This window comes from Ramularia collo-cygni (assembly GCF_900074925.1).
Source record: "Ramularia collo-cygni strain URUG2 genome assembly, contig: RCC_scaffold10, whole genome shotgun sequence".
Classification (NCBI taxonomy): domain Eukaryota; kingdom Fungi; phylum Ascomycota; class Dothideomycetes; order Mycosphaerellales; family Mycosphaerellaceae; genus Ramularia; species Ramularia collo-cygni.
Window position 1 is genome coordinate 340079 of NW_019716264.1, and position 18804 is coordinate 358882.

Sequence of the window (18804 nt, forward strand, 5' to 3'; positions counted from 1 at the left end):
TAAGACTCTAATTGTTTCCTCTCTACGGTTTTCTAACATAAAAAGCACTAAAGTGTACTCCTCTCGTCCTCTTGCATCCCCCCGATCTAAACTTCGAACTAATAGCTTTACCCCGAAATCGTTTCTCGATATGCCTCGCGAGATTCGAGATTAGATATATAACCTTGCCCTAGTGTCTCGAGAGATAATTAGCGTTGCGAATTTGGCGGAGTTTTATAAACACTATGTGCCGCACTAAAGTTACGGTCTTAGTCTAGCAATCCTCGGGGTCTCTCGCTAAATTTATCGGGAGACTTGCAAGATACTATACGGCTAAAACACTTTCTATGCAAGAATTCGAGTAACTCTTAGCACGGCTGTACGACGGGGGGAAATCTAACGGGCGTTAAACATTTTGCGTCTCTCTCTAGAATTTAATGTCCCTCTAAGCGACGTTACCTATATTACCGATAGGCTATAGTACACGCACCTAAACAAGAGATTAATAGAGCGGCTTAAGGTCGTACTAGACTAAGACGTTCTAGCAAGGCTCCGTCCTATATAGACTATTTAGAAGAACTCCGATTATAGCATATACGACCTCTACACTAGCTTTATCGAAGGAGGGGCGCTGGATTTGCTTATATTCACAACTCCTAAAAACAGATCTAGAGACTGCTAGTTAGGAGCAACGGGACACCCTAGACTAGCTAAAGCGATAGAGTTATTAATGCGGAGTTTTTATAACTAGCATTTCGAGCGAATGCTGCTAGTAGCCGCCCGTTAGGAAGGCTACTTCTAGCTTAATAGCGATAAAAGTTGTAACGGTCTTCGCCTAAGGGGAGTCCCTCTATTCTATCGGTCCTTACGTATGCTCGCTAAACGAGAGCTAGGACTAAAAGATGTAAAAAAGCTCCGAAAGCTACCGCGTCGCTTTAGGGTAAAAGCACAGTAATAGAAAGTTATAGGGGCGAGGTATAGGATGTAGCAGTGTATAGATCGATCGACTTAATTAATCAAAATTTTCTATACGATCGTACTATCGAAGCGCTATCGCCCTTACAAGAGTCAAAGCTTAAAACTAATTAGTCCTGCTCTAAATTGGAGGCTGGGTTAACGTCCCTCCCTACGGATCGAAAAACCCTCCGCACCGAACGAGATTTATAGTTAAGACAGTTCAAATCTTTACCACATGATTTTATAACATGTGCTCGCTAAAACAGTGTTTCTTAAACGTTTCTCCCTATAGGACTAAGCTATAATAAGCCTGTTACTAACGTCTAGGTGTCGCTACGAATGAATTCGCTAACAGTAGCCTAAGTAGCTTCGAGTTCACACCCTTACTTTATTACTAGCACTAACATATATTTAGATCGTGGGATATAGTGTAAAAGCCTACCTCTTTAAAATCTATGCCCCTTGCTTTTTAAGGTGTTTAGGCTTTAGATGCGTGCGCTATAAATTAATCCACGGGGAGATAGTAGCTCGGCGTTAGCGAGAGCATTTAGGAAGTTTAAGGGCGCTGTAATACACGTAATATTTCAGGGCCCTACTACGTGTCGCATTATTCTTAACTCCTACCGAAACGTGGCGTCGCTCTCCTAATTACTACGTGGCAATTTAATAATACGACGAGAGTAGAAGTGTAGACATACAAAAAAACAAACTAAAAAACATGGATATTTCTACCTCATTCTTTAAAATAAACGTAACTCCAAGCGTAAGTTTACAATTAATATAATTTGCTCTCGTATACCGCTTAGTACATTCGCGCTATAGGAGCCCTCTATTATACGACTAGGGCCTCCTCTACTTTAAGCTCTTTATATCTGTATATCGCTCTATTATCTGTCTCTAAAATATCTATACTCGGGTCTAGCGCAAGACTCTTACGCTTACGGCTACGAGTGCCTTTATTTATAATAGCTTACTCTTTAGCAGCACGCTTCGCACGCGCGTCCTCGAGATCCTAATAGCTTATTACCTTCGCCTTCCCTAGTACTAGAGACCTAGTCGAGCGACGAGCTTTAGCTTTATTATTTACGTTAAAGAGGAATCGGTTCTAGTCTTAGAGGAGGGCTCGTTCCGCGAAAGATATCTAGGCGGTACTAGCAAGTTTGCGTACGTGCCTCTAAAGACGATTTTAGTTCGTAAGATTAAGTGCTTAGGCATCCCGTTTAATAAGATCTTATAAGGACGCTAAGCCCCGTACTATTATAGGTGTTATAGGAGTTATAGGAGTTATTAGTATAGGTAGTGCTTTATCTTAGAGAGAAGTCCCTACCGCCTTATTAACATCGAGACTAGTAAGTTTAGACGAAGGCACCGGAATATCCTTTAGTACTCTTTTAGGGCTAAATAGAAATAAGCCGGTAGTAGCCTAGGCGGACTTAACATTTCTCCGAGTAAACGCTCTCTCCCTTATAGGACTATATAAAGAGGTAAAATGCTCCTTACCGATCGTATCTACCCCTCCCCGATTTAAGCGCTTAACCTAGTCGCGGTAGGCGGTCTTTAAGGGCGTAAAGACTCCTACGTTATAGGGCTAGAGCTTATAGGAGGTATAGGAGGGAAGACGACATAGTATAATGTTATTTACGAAATAGAACTCTAGCATCTCGAGCGTCTCGTACGTACCGAAGCCGTTATAAATTAGAATCCGGGTCTTAGAATCGGCTAGTTCCCGAGTCTAGGGATCGAATACCCGCTAGAGCTACTCTATACTAATCTTAGAGTTATTATATCTATTTTTAGAATATACGTAGTGCTATCTAGGAGTCGGAAACGTAGTCTAGTTGCTTTAATAGGTCGAAGCTAGCTAGATAATTAGCGGTAGTAGCGCCCTACTACTAGCGCTAATACACTTAATAGCTATTACTATCGTTCGCTTTACACCCGCACCTCTATAGTCTCGTAAGTCGTCTTTACCTATAAGTACTTTTATAGAACCTAGTATACTTAGCATAACACCCGTTTCGTCTATGTTGTAGACATTATCGGGCAAAATGCCCTAATCCTACTATAATACCTTTCCTATTACCTCGAACTACTCCTTAATCTTACTATGTATATTAATATCGTAGCGCTTCTACTCGATCGACCCGACTTTCCTAGTCTTTAGTTCCGGATAGCGTTTCGCGAAGGCCCGCGGCTAGTTCTTACCCGGAGGCTTAATCGGTCGCTCTACTATTAATCGGCGACGAGCGACACTAAACGCGAGCGAAGGTATAGACTTAATCCGAATAGGCTGCCCGAGATTTGTTATAAGTAGTAGAAACTTTATAACCGCTTTTTCCTCTTCTTAAGTAAGGTACTACTAGCTCTAGGCCTGTTCTTCTCTCGAACGTCGGCTATAGTCGCGATAGTATAGTATAGAAAGAGGTACATCGCCCTATTCTACTAGGGCGGCATATGTTCGGGGCACGTCTACTAGAAGCTTCTACGCGAGCACTTAGCTCGCTCGGTCTATATTAGTTATAGTAAGAGGGGGGAATAGAGCAGGTTATTATAAATCCCGACCGCTAGCGTGCGTTCTAAAAATAGCCGGAACGTAGCATCTAATTATAGCATCGAAGGGTCTAAAACGATGCTCCCTACTTCTGCCTTAATTATTTAAGCACGGTATAATACATAGTTAGCGTTATTACCTACATTACCGCACTAAATGCGCGTAATTAAAGGTAGAATTCCGTAAGAGTTAAAGAGGAAGCATATAAGGATAGAAACCTGTCCTATATAACTTATATCGTTCTTACGAACTGCGCTTAATAATCGTTACCGCTCTTATCGTACTATTACACATCCCTCTTAATCGGCTCGCTCGCCTCGCTCTAAGAAGGCGTTAAATTCGCGRCAGAAGATTAAGTAGCTTTCGTAAACGAAACAGAGATGTTTATAGTAACGTGGACCTAGGATGTCGAACGGAAATCCTAGCGAGTAGACTAGTAGGTACTTATAGGCAGTTCTATATAATGCGTCTTCTAATTTTAAAGTTACGGGCAAAGCTATAAGTAAAGAGCATTACACGATTAGGCACTATACTTTCTATATAAAGCAGACATTACCGTAGTCTATTATTAACATACCGGGTGTCTTTATCGTTAAATATTTGACCTTAAGTAAGACTCGAGCGTCGATCGCTAAAGGAGAGTAGTGTTCGAGCCGATGCATTTAAGTGCTTTTAAGATTATCGTAAGTAGGAGGGCGCCTTAGTTTAGATCTTCTATAGAATTTGATGATCCTCTCTCTATCGTTCGTATACCGTACACATAACGTTAATGTCGTACGGTGTACATTCTATAGGATTAGGTATGTCCTACTTAGGGCAGCGAGTAGTACTCTATTAAAATCTCTTTCTTGTTTTAAATCGAGCAACAACCTGCCTTATAGAGTCCTCTATAAGATTCTTCCGTGCTTTTGTTTTAGATAGAGTGTAATTACGGGAGTAAGTTAGCTTACTAGCGCATCTATAGCTAGCGGGCGAGGCCCGCTATATAGTAGCGTACGGCGACCCTAGATATTCCTTAGGCTTCTCTACCTAAAGTCTCTAATTCCGGGGGATCGTTCTACTACTACGCCTTATACGTAGACGAAGGCTTTCTACGTACGTAGTCGAACTATTAGTCGCTTTACCTAGCTATAGCGGCACGCTAGATCTTGCTCTTAGTAACTAAGCAATCGCTCTTAAATAGGGAACTAAAGCATTTTTAAGGTTTACTAGGTGTCGTAGCGTGCTCGACTACCTGCCTACATTAATAAGCGATAGTGTTCTAGCGCCTACGGGACTACGGGACTACATACAGCGATATACAACGTAGGATATAGCGTTTTAGCCTTACTATTAGCAGCTAAGCTAAGCTAAGCAATGTCTACTCCTATTATCTTGTCTCCTACGAGACTATTATGTATCGGAGGTTAGATCTACTACGTTAACCTAACACTAGACCGGCGCACATAATATAAGACTCCTTAATATTAATAATCTCGAGTTTGTAGAGTTCCGCGATAACGAAATCCCGGACTACGCGATTACCTCGCATCGATAGTAGGAAGAGGAAGTAACATATTAAGAGGTAAGGGCAAAGGGCATTACGAATAAGAAGGGATACGAGAAAGTAACAGACTTTACGAACTACATCTAAGAGATTATTCCTACGGTTAAATAGCTCTAGATTAACACTTACTATATTAATAAGGACAGCGCTATAGAGCTATCCGAGGCAATTAACCTAATGTTTAAATAGTACCGCAATGTAGAAGTTTGTCTTATATACCTTACGGATGTCGATATAGTAGGAGACGAGTAGAGCTTCTAGAAGAGCGAGTAGTTTAAGAGAGGTTGGACTTTGTAGAAGCTATTAGCGCCGCGAACAGTCGTCTTCGTAACGAGTAGGTAGTAAGTTATCGGGAATAAAGGAGCATCCTCTAACTAGTATAGCGGATCTTCCGCTAGGCCTAGGCTTAAAAGAGCGATTATAGCGAGGATAGGCATATCGGAGTAGATACTACACGACTATAATACAAGCTAAGGACTAAGTATTAATAAGAGGTTAAAATAGATAGAGGGTAGGAAGACTAGTCGTATAGAGGACATATTATATACTCTCTTTAGTATCTTTAGCGTTACCCCGGGCGCAAACTATAGAGAGGAGTATTACGGAGCACGGAAGCGTCTATTAGGGACTATATAATACGAAAAAGTACTAGCGGCGTAATAAGTAGAGCAGTCTCGGAAGATTACTATATAGCTATCGCCGTCTAATCCCTAGACGAATTACAAGTTAGCACGTAAGCGACATAAGCCTTATATAGGAACCTAGTTACTTAATTACAATAAGTATTAGGATTGGAAATTAGCATCGTTACGACATCTATAGGTATATAGGAAAGCCGGATATAGAAAGACGGTGCTCTGCTCTATAGTAATAGAAGATATAAAAGCACATTATAAGAGCGCACCTAACTCTAGATATGCTATCTTCTACCTGTCTTTCTCTAATAATAAGAAGCAGCGCTATAAKGACATACTACTTTTATAGGTAGCGTAGCTAGGCTAGAGAGAGCCGGCTCTTTCTATACTATAACAAGCGTACGAGAAGCCTAATAGAGACAAGCCTAGCTAGGATAAACTAGAGAAGATTCTACTAGCATACGTAGAGACGTACGATAAGGTATTCCTCCTAGTCGACGCGCTCGATAAATGCCTAGAAGACGGTAATATACGACACTACATAATAGAGTGCTTAGCACGACTTTCGAATGCGGTACCGTAACTTAAGATCCTAGCGACAAGCCGCGAGCTAGCTAACATGCGGGAGTCTTTATTAATACTAGGAGCGGGACCCTTACCTATCGAAATAAATGCCGTAGACGGGGACATTCGTAAGTATATAGCGACGTAGCTATTACGTAACTATCGACTCTCTCGGCTAGATCCGGCGACTTAGGCACTAATTAAAAGCACGATTTCTAAAAAAGCAGATAGAATATAAGATGTTCGGCTCTTCTATAGCTAACCGTAAGTACTAACGTTCTACTTCTATATAGGTTTCGATAGGTATTCTGTTAAACGTAAGAGCTAAAGAAGCTAAGGTCTATAAGGCTAAGGTTTGTAAAGGAGGCTCTATACTCTCTCCCGTCGACCTTAGACGAGACGTACGAGCGGATGCTAGTTAGAATCGATAAAGCACTACGCTTAGATGCCCTCTAACTCCTTCGCTAGCTAGTATATGCTAAATCCCCTCCTAGTCTTAGCGAACTCGTCGATGCTACTATTATCGACTTAGCGGCGGACGGAAGGGTAGAAGTAGACGATCGGCTAGGACTATATAATACGCTAGAGATCCTATCGGATCTTGTCGTAATCGTAGGAGATAGGGAGGACGAAGATAATCTAGAAGATATCGAAAGTATAAGAGGAAATAAGCTAGAGTCTAAAGACGATAAGGTCGAGCTTATAAGTTATCGTTAACAGATTAGAGATAACACTAAGGTTAGGCTAGCGCACTTGTCTATAAAGGAGTACCTAGAGTCGAAGCGTATCCTTAAAGGTAATGCTAAGGACTTCTTCTTTAAGAGCTCTAGGGAACACAAGATACTTAACTAAAGCTATATTACATATATTATATACTATAGTAAGAGTAAGGCGAAGCAGTCTACGGAGCAAGATCTCGGGACTTTCCCGTTACTCTAATATACGGCAGGGTCGTAGTTCTACTATTTAGCTCTTTAACAGATAACACAACCTGCTTACGAGCTAGGCCTACTATATAAAGAGGACGTAATACATAACTAGTTATAAGTGTACTAGCTAGACCGAACATAGGAAGGTCCGTTCGGGGAGCTTAAAAATATCGCATCTAGCCTATACTATACTAGCTTTATTAGATTAGAGTAGACGATAGATAAACTTCTTAAGACCGGGGTAGAGGTTAACGCTTAGGGGGGGTACTACGGTAATACGCTATAGGCGGCATTATTAGAAGGCCTTAAGAAGGTAGTGTAGATGCTACTAGATACGGGAGCGGAGGTTAACGCTTAGGGAGGGCACTATAGTAATGCGCTATAGGCGGCATTATTAGAAGGCTACGAGAAGGTAGTATAGATGCTACTAGCTACGGGAGCGGAGGTTAACGCTTAGGGAGAGTNATTAGAAGGCTACGAGAAGGTAGTATAGATGCTACTAGCTACGGGAGCGGAGGTTAACGCTTAGGGAGAGTTCTACGGTAATACGCTATAGGCGGCATTATTAGAAGGCTACGAGAAGGTAGTATAGATGCTACTAACTACGGGAGTAGAGGTTAACGCTTAGGGAGAGTTCTACGGTAATACGCTATAGGTAGTATTATTAGAAGGCCTCGAGAAGGCAGTATAGATACTGCTAGCTACGGGAGTAGAGGTTAACGCTTAGGGAGGGTACTACGGTAATACGCTACGGGCGGCATTATTTCGAGGCTTCGAGAAGGTAGTATAGATGCTGCTAGACGCGGGCGCACTCGTTATTAGTAAGGATTAGGATTAACACTAACTAGTATATAAAGGTTAAAGCATACTTTAACATAGGTCTTTTATCTTATGCCCTTACCTATAGTATATCTCTCGTTACCGCCTATCTATATAGAAAGTAAGACTATATAGGCATTTTTCTAGGTGTAGCTATTCTGCTATACTACTACGCTATAGCATTTACCGATTATAGTATAACGCGAGACAGAGTAGGGTGCTATATTATAACGTGCCTTACCGCACCCTAAAACATCCTAAATGCTATCGCTAAGGCCTAGCTTCTACCTCCGCGCGGATTAATTTATAGCGCATGTATCTAAAGGCCAAACACCTCGAAAAGTAAGGAGCATCGACCTTAAGAGGCAGGCTCTCGCATTATATCCTACGATCTAAATATATATTAGCGGTAGTAATAGAGCAAGGGTAAGAACTCGAAGCTGCTTATGCTACTATTAGCGAATCTAATCGCGGCGACACCTAGACCTTAGTAATAGGCTTATTACAGCCGAGTTCTATAGGAAGAAACGGTCGAAGAATACTATTTTAGGGAGCACATCTTATTAAATCATGTAGTGAAGATTTAAACTGCCTTAACTATAAATCTCGTTCGGTGTAGAGGGTTTTTCGACCCGTAGGGAGGGACGTTACTTAGCCGATTATTTGTCGTTATTCGGCACGGTCGTTATTCTAGCACAACCGGCATCATCTATATAAAGATATTAGTAGAGTCCATCTAGGCTTATAGATCGCCTTACCGTAACCGACGTAGTGTCCCGGAACACTACTAATCGCTCTAGAACGGAAATCCCCCCTATCGTTCTAACAAGCCTAGACCTAGGGGAACTAAATAGACCTGAATAACCTAATCCCATACCGGGCTAGTGGAATTAATAGTCTACAAGTTAATCGAACTAATAATGCGATTAATAGCGCTAAGCGCAACTACGTTAACACTAAGCTTATCGATAAGATTAGGCAGCTCGAGTTTAATAACGGCGCAATATAACAGCTTAAAGAGGAAGCTAGCTCGAAGGATTAGTTCGTAGTTAGGACCGACATAGTAATTAGAGTTCACGTGCTCCTTAGATAGCTCTATAATGCGGTCCTTCGACTCCGWGAAGTTGAAGTTGTTGCTAATAAAGCATATGTGCTCTATGTATAAAGGACATAGAACCTATACGGTCGCTACGATAGTAGGCAGTACACAAAATCTTGCTATAGAATTAGGCAAGTCCGTATAGAGGGTTGCGAGGAAGCGCGAAGTCGAGGGATTAGGCCCCGTTAATCTCGTAGTTGCGTGTACTAATAAGCCGAGGTGGCCGACTCTAAGGCTTTCCGATCTTGCTCTAGCTATAGCTGTTCTATCTAAGTGCTATAGGTTAACTCCGTATAAATTTTCAGAGCCGTGAGCTTCCGCGTATAGCGAAAACGATAAATAAGCCTCGACAGGAAGATTAAATAGAGGCCATCCGTACGGCAGGCTATCTAGCGTCGATTTGTCGTCTAGGAACATAGTCGTAGAACAAGGTTTAGAAAACGTGTCTAAGGGAGCATTTAAAAGTTTTATTATTAATTAAGCAGGAACCTAGCGGATTTATTATCTTAACACCGGACACTCTATAGCTGTTACTAAGGAGAGCATTAGCTTGTATAGGAGCTCCTACGTTAGATATATAGACGAGTAGGTCGAGGAAGAGGGCCTTTCTTTATTAAGGGGAACTTAGAGCTAGTCGCAAAGGCACGATCCCCTTATACTAACACATCTCGTCTTTATTCGGGGGCCTAATAAACAGCTTTTAGATGTCTAGGGATAGAAAGGCTTAGCGACTAAGCCTAGTTAGGGGCAATATCTCTAGTCCGCTTATTGCGTTATAAGGCCCTAGCGCATTAGCCGATGTTATATTATAGCGTAACTTACGAGCTAAGGCGTCCCGAGTCCTAATTAATTAATAAGAGGCAAGCGAGCGCGATACTCTAGTTTTAGCTAACAACATATAAGAGCTAACGGACTCTTATGCGCGAGCCCGGCGATAGGAAGCAGCTATAACTAATAAGACCTACTCTAAATGTCGAACCTCGGACTTCTATAGAGACCCTAGCAGGCGAAGCATAGCAGACTAAGAACTTTACATGCGTAATCTAGAGGGAGCAAGCTATAAGGAGTAGGCACCGACGTATCCTTTGCCGTTTTAGACTCTCGGGCGGGAGTAGAGATAGACGTGCACAATTACATCGCCGCGCTATATTAAATAAAAGCAAGGGACCCTAGTACGAGCCGTTATAGTAGCTTAGCCTTATATGTGTAGAGTTACTTACGGCTAACCGAATCGGACGTAATCGCATTAGGGGCATATATTAGTCCTATTTTCGCGATGCTAAGCTAGCGGCCTTTAGATGCGGTAGCAAACATAAAGACTCGGCTCGGTTTAGCGCCTATATTAGAACTGTCTCCGAAGCGATGCGGTTAAGAGGTTAGGGGTTGCTATATAGACATGTTAGAGCATAACTAGCATATAACGACRGCTAACGGATTCTTCGATCTAGCACGGTAGATATATTGCCTTAGCATATAGTTTGCGTTAGGGTAGCTAGTACAAAGGTATGCCGTCGCACTACGGTTGCTTTACTCCCTATTCCGACTCGTAGACTCCTTTCGAATTATCCGACCTATCTCGACATCTAGCAATTATTAACTTAACCGCACTACTGCCTTCCCGAAAATCTCTATAGACGCTATAAGTGAAGAGTTTAAAGTCTTAATAATCTTAGATAAGCGTAAGCATGCTAAAGAGTCGGAGGACGGTGCGATCGAGTAGGTAAAGTAGTACTTAGTTAAATAGGAGAATGTTTGGATTACGTCGGACTTGTGCGACGAATACCTAGCGAAAACAATCGATAGAAGACCGCTACGATAGTAGGTAGAGCAAGTAAGACTACTACGCCTAGGCTAAAAAGTTATCTTCTAGCGCATAACGTAGGAGCCCGTAGGCCTATACGAAAGTTGTCCGGATAAGGTTATAGCTTTCGAGCATTAGCGGTAAGTTAATAGCAGTAGGCGAGGGATACGAGCAAGACTAATAAAACATTAGTAACTATTAAAAGATCGCGAGAGAAGCGTATAAGAAGATTATCTAAGATCACGTGTTACGGGGCTTAACTTAATGCTTAGGTTTTATAATAGAAGATAAATTGTAGGGACGAGCACGAACATTTTCACGTCGTTAAAAAGAAACTACATACCGTAATAGACAGCCCTAATCCTTATTAATAACATTTTTTCTTCGATAGTAGCATAATGATTATGCTATATCTATGCCTACGTACTACCGCTATCTATAAGGGTTACTCTTATTCTATCGGACATGCCTATCGTCGCCTCGTTTACTAACCTTAATCGTTCCTAGAACATTATAGTAGTCTACCTAGGTGGAATGTTCCTAGCTGTCCTTCTATATAATTGCAACCCTATCCTTAGCATCTATATCGACTTAGAGGGCCTAATAAGCTACAGGTCTCCCGATAACGAGTATAGAATTCAAGTCCGTAATGTCAATTTTAATAAGGCTGTCCCTCTATCGTATCTTATATTTGATCTTGCCCTTAGTCTCTATAAATCCAATTACCCTGTTAATCTCGATTTCGTGCTTAGTAATGGGCCGCGTATATAACACTGTTTACGGTGTCGTCTCTTCTACGTAAAGCTAACATAAGTGGGGCGCTTTATTAGTAATAAGTAGCCTAACGTCGAGCTCGCGGATCGAAGAAAGGTTGTATTTAATAAGTACTAGCCTAGTCGTAAAGCGTACTAAGGCGGCCGAAGACAGCTATAATTTGACCACCTAGCTCTTTTTCTCGTCGCTTGTAGCTATTATAACCGGGTGTACTTCCTTCGTTAGTACGCCGGATACGCCGACCGAGTGTCTAAACGTCTTACGGCCGTAGGGTGTTTCGAAGGTCGGGTTCCTACCTATAGGACGCATTCGAGATTTCTTAGCTACATCTTCGGCAATTGTCTAAACAGCAGTGCCAAGTAGTAGTAATACGTTAGATAATCTAGCGGGTATTAAGCGAACGTCTCTTTAAGCAGAACCCGTTATCGGCCCGATGCTTATTTTCGTACAAACCCTACCTTAATAGCACTTTGCCTAGCTAAGTGCTATCGGATAAGCACTTTTATCTAATTTTTTAGCTATATAGAGATTTGCGATTGCGACAAGAACTTTATAGAGAACTGCTTGCCCTAGCGGTATAGAATAGCATAATTCCCGTTATTCGAAGGTCGCGTTTCCGGTTTCTACCTACGTACTATATAGTAGAATGTCGAGGTGCCTCCCTTTTATAACTCGATGTCGGACAACCGCACGCACTATAGCCGCGAGGAGATAATAACACCTAACTAAGTTTAGATTTCCGAATTTCTATCCTACGACTCTTACTATTACCCGTATAGACACTAGCCCCACCCTATAAGACTATATAGATCTTTTTGCGCCGTAGGGTAAAGGTACGTCCGTCTACCTCTTCGATTCCTTACTTACCCGTACGGGCAATAGCCTTGTTTAAGCTACCCGAGTTAAAACTAGTCCGGTACTCTAAATCTACCCTCTCGACCCTTTTCGGACCTTCTTCGTTACCCGTGCGGATAATCGCATACGAATAATAGCCTTACTCGTCGCCTCTCTATCCTAACTAACGCCGCTCTACCCTTTCCGATTTTCGACGTCGCCCGCTCGGATAAGAGCTATAACAGCCCTCGCCCGCGCGGGGACGTCCCTTCCGGTAAATAGCCTCTCGAGCTAGAATACTCCCTTACGACTACTTACCTATTCCGTTCTTCGGGTCTTAGTAGTAAGGGGACTTGCCCGTACGGTAATAAGACTCGTTTTTTAGTCTACGCTAGCTTCGCTTCTTATTACTACCTATAGGAGGAATATCTTATAGGTGTTTGCCTATACGGGATCTACTTACGGAGTTCTCTTTTCTTAATACATACGTCCTTCCTACGTTACTAATTATTAAGGTAGTAGCGCTATCCCGGCCGGGCTTCTCCTAACGGCATTCCTTACCGTCGACTAAGTAGTATTCGTACATTCCGATTTTCTCCGTAGGATTTTCCCCTTTGCCCGTACGGGCGGATTCCTTCTCCGCTCGTGTAATTACTTTACTTCTCCGGGTCTTCGCTACTTCTATACGGATACTATATCGGCGGAACTCCTAATAGCAACATTCTCCCTATCTATTCCTATTACATAAAAACTAATAAAGCGAGTGGTTAAATTAGACAGCATCTATGTATTCTAATCGCCCGTACGGAACTTAGTATAGTTTACGGTAATCTAGAGTCCCTTTCCTATCGATCCTTCCGATAGAAAACTGTACGAGATTAATGTATCGAATATCTACTAGTAGGTCGAGCGTAATCTTGCTGCGTGTCTCTATACACCTTACTAGAACTATGTTGTTTAGTATCTCCGAGCACTTCGTTTACTACGCAGACTTCTCGTACTACTATAATTCGTTACTCGGTCGATATACCCTATTTAAAGTGTAGCATCGGTATGAAACGCTATATGTCTCTCTATCTACACGTTGGGGTTGTGTTTTTAGCGGCCTCGTAGCCTACTTGCTTTTAATTTACCGTCGATAAGAACTGTTTCTATAAGCCTATAAGCGCTTTCGGTGTCTTCCCTTTCCTCTTCTCGATGTAGGTGGTTTCTAGAATCTGCATTTTACCGCCTATAGGTAGTGTCGTATAACTTAGATCGTAATTACTAGGCGTATTTGGCTTTGCTGCGTTCTCTTCTAAATACTATGCTAATAGCAAAGAGATCCCTTAGTATGCTATATTATAGCCGACTATAAAGTAAGGCTTATTGCCTTTTGCGTTATATAGCGGATGTTAGCAAACACCTAAAGTAGTGTCCGAGCTAGGGTTATTATAGTAAACGGAGTAGCATAACACGAGAATAATAGATAACTTTAAACAAACAAAAACTCACGCAAATCGGAGTACACTAGGCGGCTAGATAGCGATAGTGGTGTCTAGATGTTAATTTTTAGTTTCTAGCCTAATCTACCGATAGTAAAAGGTTATCGCTATAAATCTACGCTACAATTCTGTAACGAACGTGCTTTACGACCAAGCTACTTAAACTTTATACTAGGTAAGCTAGCGTGCTATAAATACACTTGCTATATCTAATAACGCTAAGCAGGACGAGGTCTAGATATTACAACTCTTTATCGTCGGAAACACCTTCCACCTTAACACTCTTAACTTCTATAGGAGACTTTAATCTATCCCCTATCTCGATATAGTTAGTATTCCCTTGCTACTTATATTTACTCTTAGCGGGCATTTTAGGACTCGTTTCTAAGGCATTATCTAAAGTGGCCTCCGGAAACAACTAAGGCATACTTAGGCGGAGATCTTCGGTTAAAGGCTCCTTAGTATTAGGATGCAGGCCTAGCTCTTTCGCCTTCTTTAGTTCCGAGAGCTTAGAGTGCTAGCGTTCGAGAAGTATCTTTCGTGCTCTTTCGACCTACGGTTTACTACAAATTATTATAAGATTACTCCTTGTTACCTACATAGGTTCCTTCTCGTCGTCGAATCCCGCAATTCCTTTCTTCTACTCTACTAGAAACTTAGTAATCGGTTGCCTTTTCGAGGTCCTAGGACCTACCTAATAAATTGTGAGCATATAGTTAACGTGCACTAATTTTCTATTGCGAATATTGGCAGAGACTATAACCGGGAATTAATTAGATAGATCTAAAGCTATGCCGCGCCTAAACTCCACGCTAGGGAATGACTTATAAACCGGAATATTATAGGTACTAATATTAACAAGTACTCTTACTCCGAAACCGCTAACTCTTTACGCTACGATAACCTTACCTAGCTTAGTAACACTATCTTTAGGAGGACTTGGACCCGTAACGCCAGATAGATAAGAGTCTTCTAATTTAGATGTTATGCTAGGAAGTGATCGCTTTTTAAACGCGGGGCGCTTAGCGGTAGCTTGTTTAGACTTTATAAAGGGGAGGAATAGATTGTTAGGGTGGTTGTCGCGACTCCATTTTACACTAGGACTATATTTCTTAAGGGGTAAGGCTTTAGACATAACAGTCGTAGATTCTAGCGAGCTTAAAGCGGACGCAAGTTCCGAACTTCCGCTAACACTTTTGCCCAACGCATAATTCGCCGTAGTAGTGGATATAGCAGCGGATACGGGTGCCGTAGCCGTATTACGATAAGAGTCTATAGTGTCGCTAATATCGGCTATAGGCCGATATTCAATCTGTCTTTATAATATCTGCTCTATTAATAATTTAGGGAGTTTATAAGCCTCGATTTGCTTTCGTATAGCGAGAGTTGTTACTATAACGCGATATCTATCTTCCTATAACGCTTTACCGATTTAAATCTTTAATACGTCCGTAAGCTGTTAACGCTTCGTTAGCTTCTCCCCTTTAACACCCTTAATTAACGCTACGACTAAATCCGTAGGGATTAGGTGGTCCTTAGAATGGAAGCTAGATTCTACATTCGACATAGCTAGCTATAAGTTGATTTCGACGATTTTTTGCTACGTGGTCCTAGTACGATCGAAATTACTACTCGCTACCTCGTTAAAGACCTTCCCGAGCGGCTCCTAAGCCTTCTAAACGAGACTTACCTAAAAGAAGGTCGGAAACTTGTGGTCTTCATTTATATAATAAGTGACCTTAGCTGTTAGTCTATCGTCTAGAGACGTTTTACTAGCTCCGAGCAAATCTAGTAGTTGCCTATAGATCGTAGGAGTTATAATGCTTTTCTATAATAGGCCGGATTCGGCTAGAGTGCGCTAAAGCTAAATAATTAAGAATATATAAGCTTTTGCGTTTTCTCTAGACTTGTCTAAGGTCCACTCCCTAAAATTGTCGCAAATAGTACTTATGTAGCTTAAAATCTTAATTCCTCGAATAATAAAATGTTTCTCGTTTCGCCTAGCGCTTACGTTTTCCTTCCTAATCTCCTAGTTCGTAGTCGTAATAGCTTCCTTTAGAGCGTGCTAAGGAAATCCCTCGGACTAGACGGCGCGAAATTTTTCGTAGAATAGATACGACAACTTTATAATATCTAATAGCACTACTTCTGACGCTCTCTCCGGAAGGCTTATTACATTCGTAGTACCTTCGGCCTAGATCTTCTCGTAAGCCGCTTTTTCGGTAGTACTCGGTATATATCTATCGTTAATAACATTATCGTTATTATTATCCTCGACGCGAGCATTATAGGAAAATTGCGCAGTTATAGGCCTATAAGTCTCTTTAAATTCTTGCTGCCGCTCTTTAGAAACCTCTTTATTATAGTATTTGCGGCGTTCCTCTTTAGAGGTGGCGTCGGGAATTTTAGCTAAGGTATCGGGACCCGACTTAGCGGTAGCGACTAGCTCTTTAGCGACCTCGCCGGAAACGTTGCCTCTCCGTTAAAGTGTAGGGCCTAAGGGGGATCGTCTCTTGCCTAGGATTTCTTGCGGGACTTAAGGCTCTATAGTAGTCGCTATTCTAAGGGAGTAAGATAACAAAGTAATATGTTGTAGATGCGCCTAGGGATTATAACAGCGTAACAGGAGTTAGGCAGCTATGTGCTTTCGAACTCGGGCTTCGGGATTAGTCCTGCTAATCGTAAGCACTTGTCCTGCGGAATATAAGTCTAGGTTTAAGTGTAAATTGTAGTGTTAGGTTTAAGGGTGAATTATAGTGTTAATTAAAGTGTGCTTTTTAGCTCTTTACGGCGGTGTAACGTTGTGCTTATATACATTCGATTACCTATTACGACTAGTCTACGCCGGGTTTATCGCACACGTAATTACGACCGCGTGTAAATGGAATAAAGAATTCCCCGATTAAGAATCGTAGGGAACGCTCGCGAGTTTAGGAACTCTGTCCGGCGGGTACTAGTATTTTAGAATTCGCGAATTCGAAGAGTTTAGAGGTCCGAGATCCGACCCTAGATCTTCGAAAATAAAAATTCTTTTTACCTAGTAGAATAGTAAGCAGATCCTTAATAACAGCGTTAAGCCGAGCCCTACAGTTTAGTGTTTATCAGCCTAAAGCGGAAATGTAATAGTCTGAATTTAGCCTGCAGGTGTGGTATTAATGCTCTAGTTCCCCTCCCCTAATTTAGCTAAAAGCAAAGCTAGTAGTAGTTAAGAGAATGTCGCGACTATTTCCCTAGATACTTATAAGCCTTACCGTGTTTTAATGCTGGGCACTAAAGAGCTCGATAAATTTGTACGAAACTTGTCTCGCGCCTATACTAGCTAGGCAATAGACTAACGTAGAATAGTATTACTTCGTAGAATGCTTTATTACTAGTAGACCGCATATTTGCCGTAACCGTTCGCTACGACAGAACATTTTATCTAGTCTTAGTCGTAGGGGAGGCAGGTTCTATAATCTTACTTAGCGTCCTAGAGACTCTACCTCTTATTACATAGTTCTCTACTAGTCTATACGCTAATCCTCTCGGTACAAGCAGCATTATAATACTAGGGCAACATGCTATACGATCAACCGGGTTAACTACCTCTACTTTAACTATTAGGAAATCTAGGCGTTAGTACATTATAGTAGCAGGTCTCGTAATAGAGGAAGTTTGTAAGCTAGGGCGCTTGTCTACTCTTGAACCTTCTAAGGCCACCCGCGCCGCTTCTAACTATAGAGTACGTAGCACGGGTATGCCTATCCTAGCCTTCCGTTATTCGAAGTACGGAATATATAGCACTAGTATAGCTATTCCTACGCCTGCCTCGGTCCTTTTAAACACTACTACACTAAGCAATAAGCTTTTAACTACTACAGGTTCTTATACGATAGCTAGCCCATCTCTTACGGCGAATTACTCTAGTAGTAGCACTAGATGCATTTAGCCTCCCTTTGTAATGCTGTTTCTAGGATTAACGGGCCTCTTTCTCTAATGTTAGACTAGCAATGTATATGTAGCGGTCGTAGTAATTATCGAAGCTTAGGGTATAGAAGTAGTACGTCGGCGTACTTAAAATTAACGATGTTCATGTTGGATTTCGGTAGTGTAGACTAGTCAATTAATTCCGTTAAGAGGCTACATGCTACCGATTTTACCCGTAGATTCCCGTACTGTTCGTAATATAGACTTATCGCACGCCTATAACACGCCGCAAGCCTAGCTTACCTTTTTAAAGATTAAGTAGTGTAGTTTAGTTTGAGGTAACGTCCATCCCTATAGGTCGAAAAACCCTCTATACCGAACAGAATTTATGATTTAGGCACTTTAAATATTCACTATATAATTCTATAAAGTATACTCGCTAAAACAGTGTTCTTCGAGCATTTCTCCTTATAGGACTTAGCTGCATTAAGCCTATTACCTAAGTTATAGTCTCGCTATAGATAGATTCGCTAATAGTAGCCTAGGTAGCTTTAAGTTAAACCCTTCCTCTATTACTGCTATTAACAAATATTCAGATTCTAGGATATAATAGAAAGCCGAACTTATAAGGTCGATGCTCCTTAATTTTCCGCGTGTCTAGCCTTCGAATGCGTGTGCTATAAATTAATTAGTACGAAGGTTATAGCTAGACCTTAGCGAGAGCATTTGCGGTGTTTTAATAGCGCGGTAATATACGTTATAGTCGAGCGCCCTACTTCGTATCGTATTATGCTAAAATCTTGTTACGGAATGGTCCCGCGGGGACTTCCCGTAGCGATAATCCCGTATAGGAAAGACCGCTAGAGATAAGAGAGATAGGGAAGACCGTAGGACTAATAATCCTATATAGGCGCGCGAGATTAGGA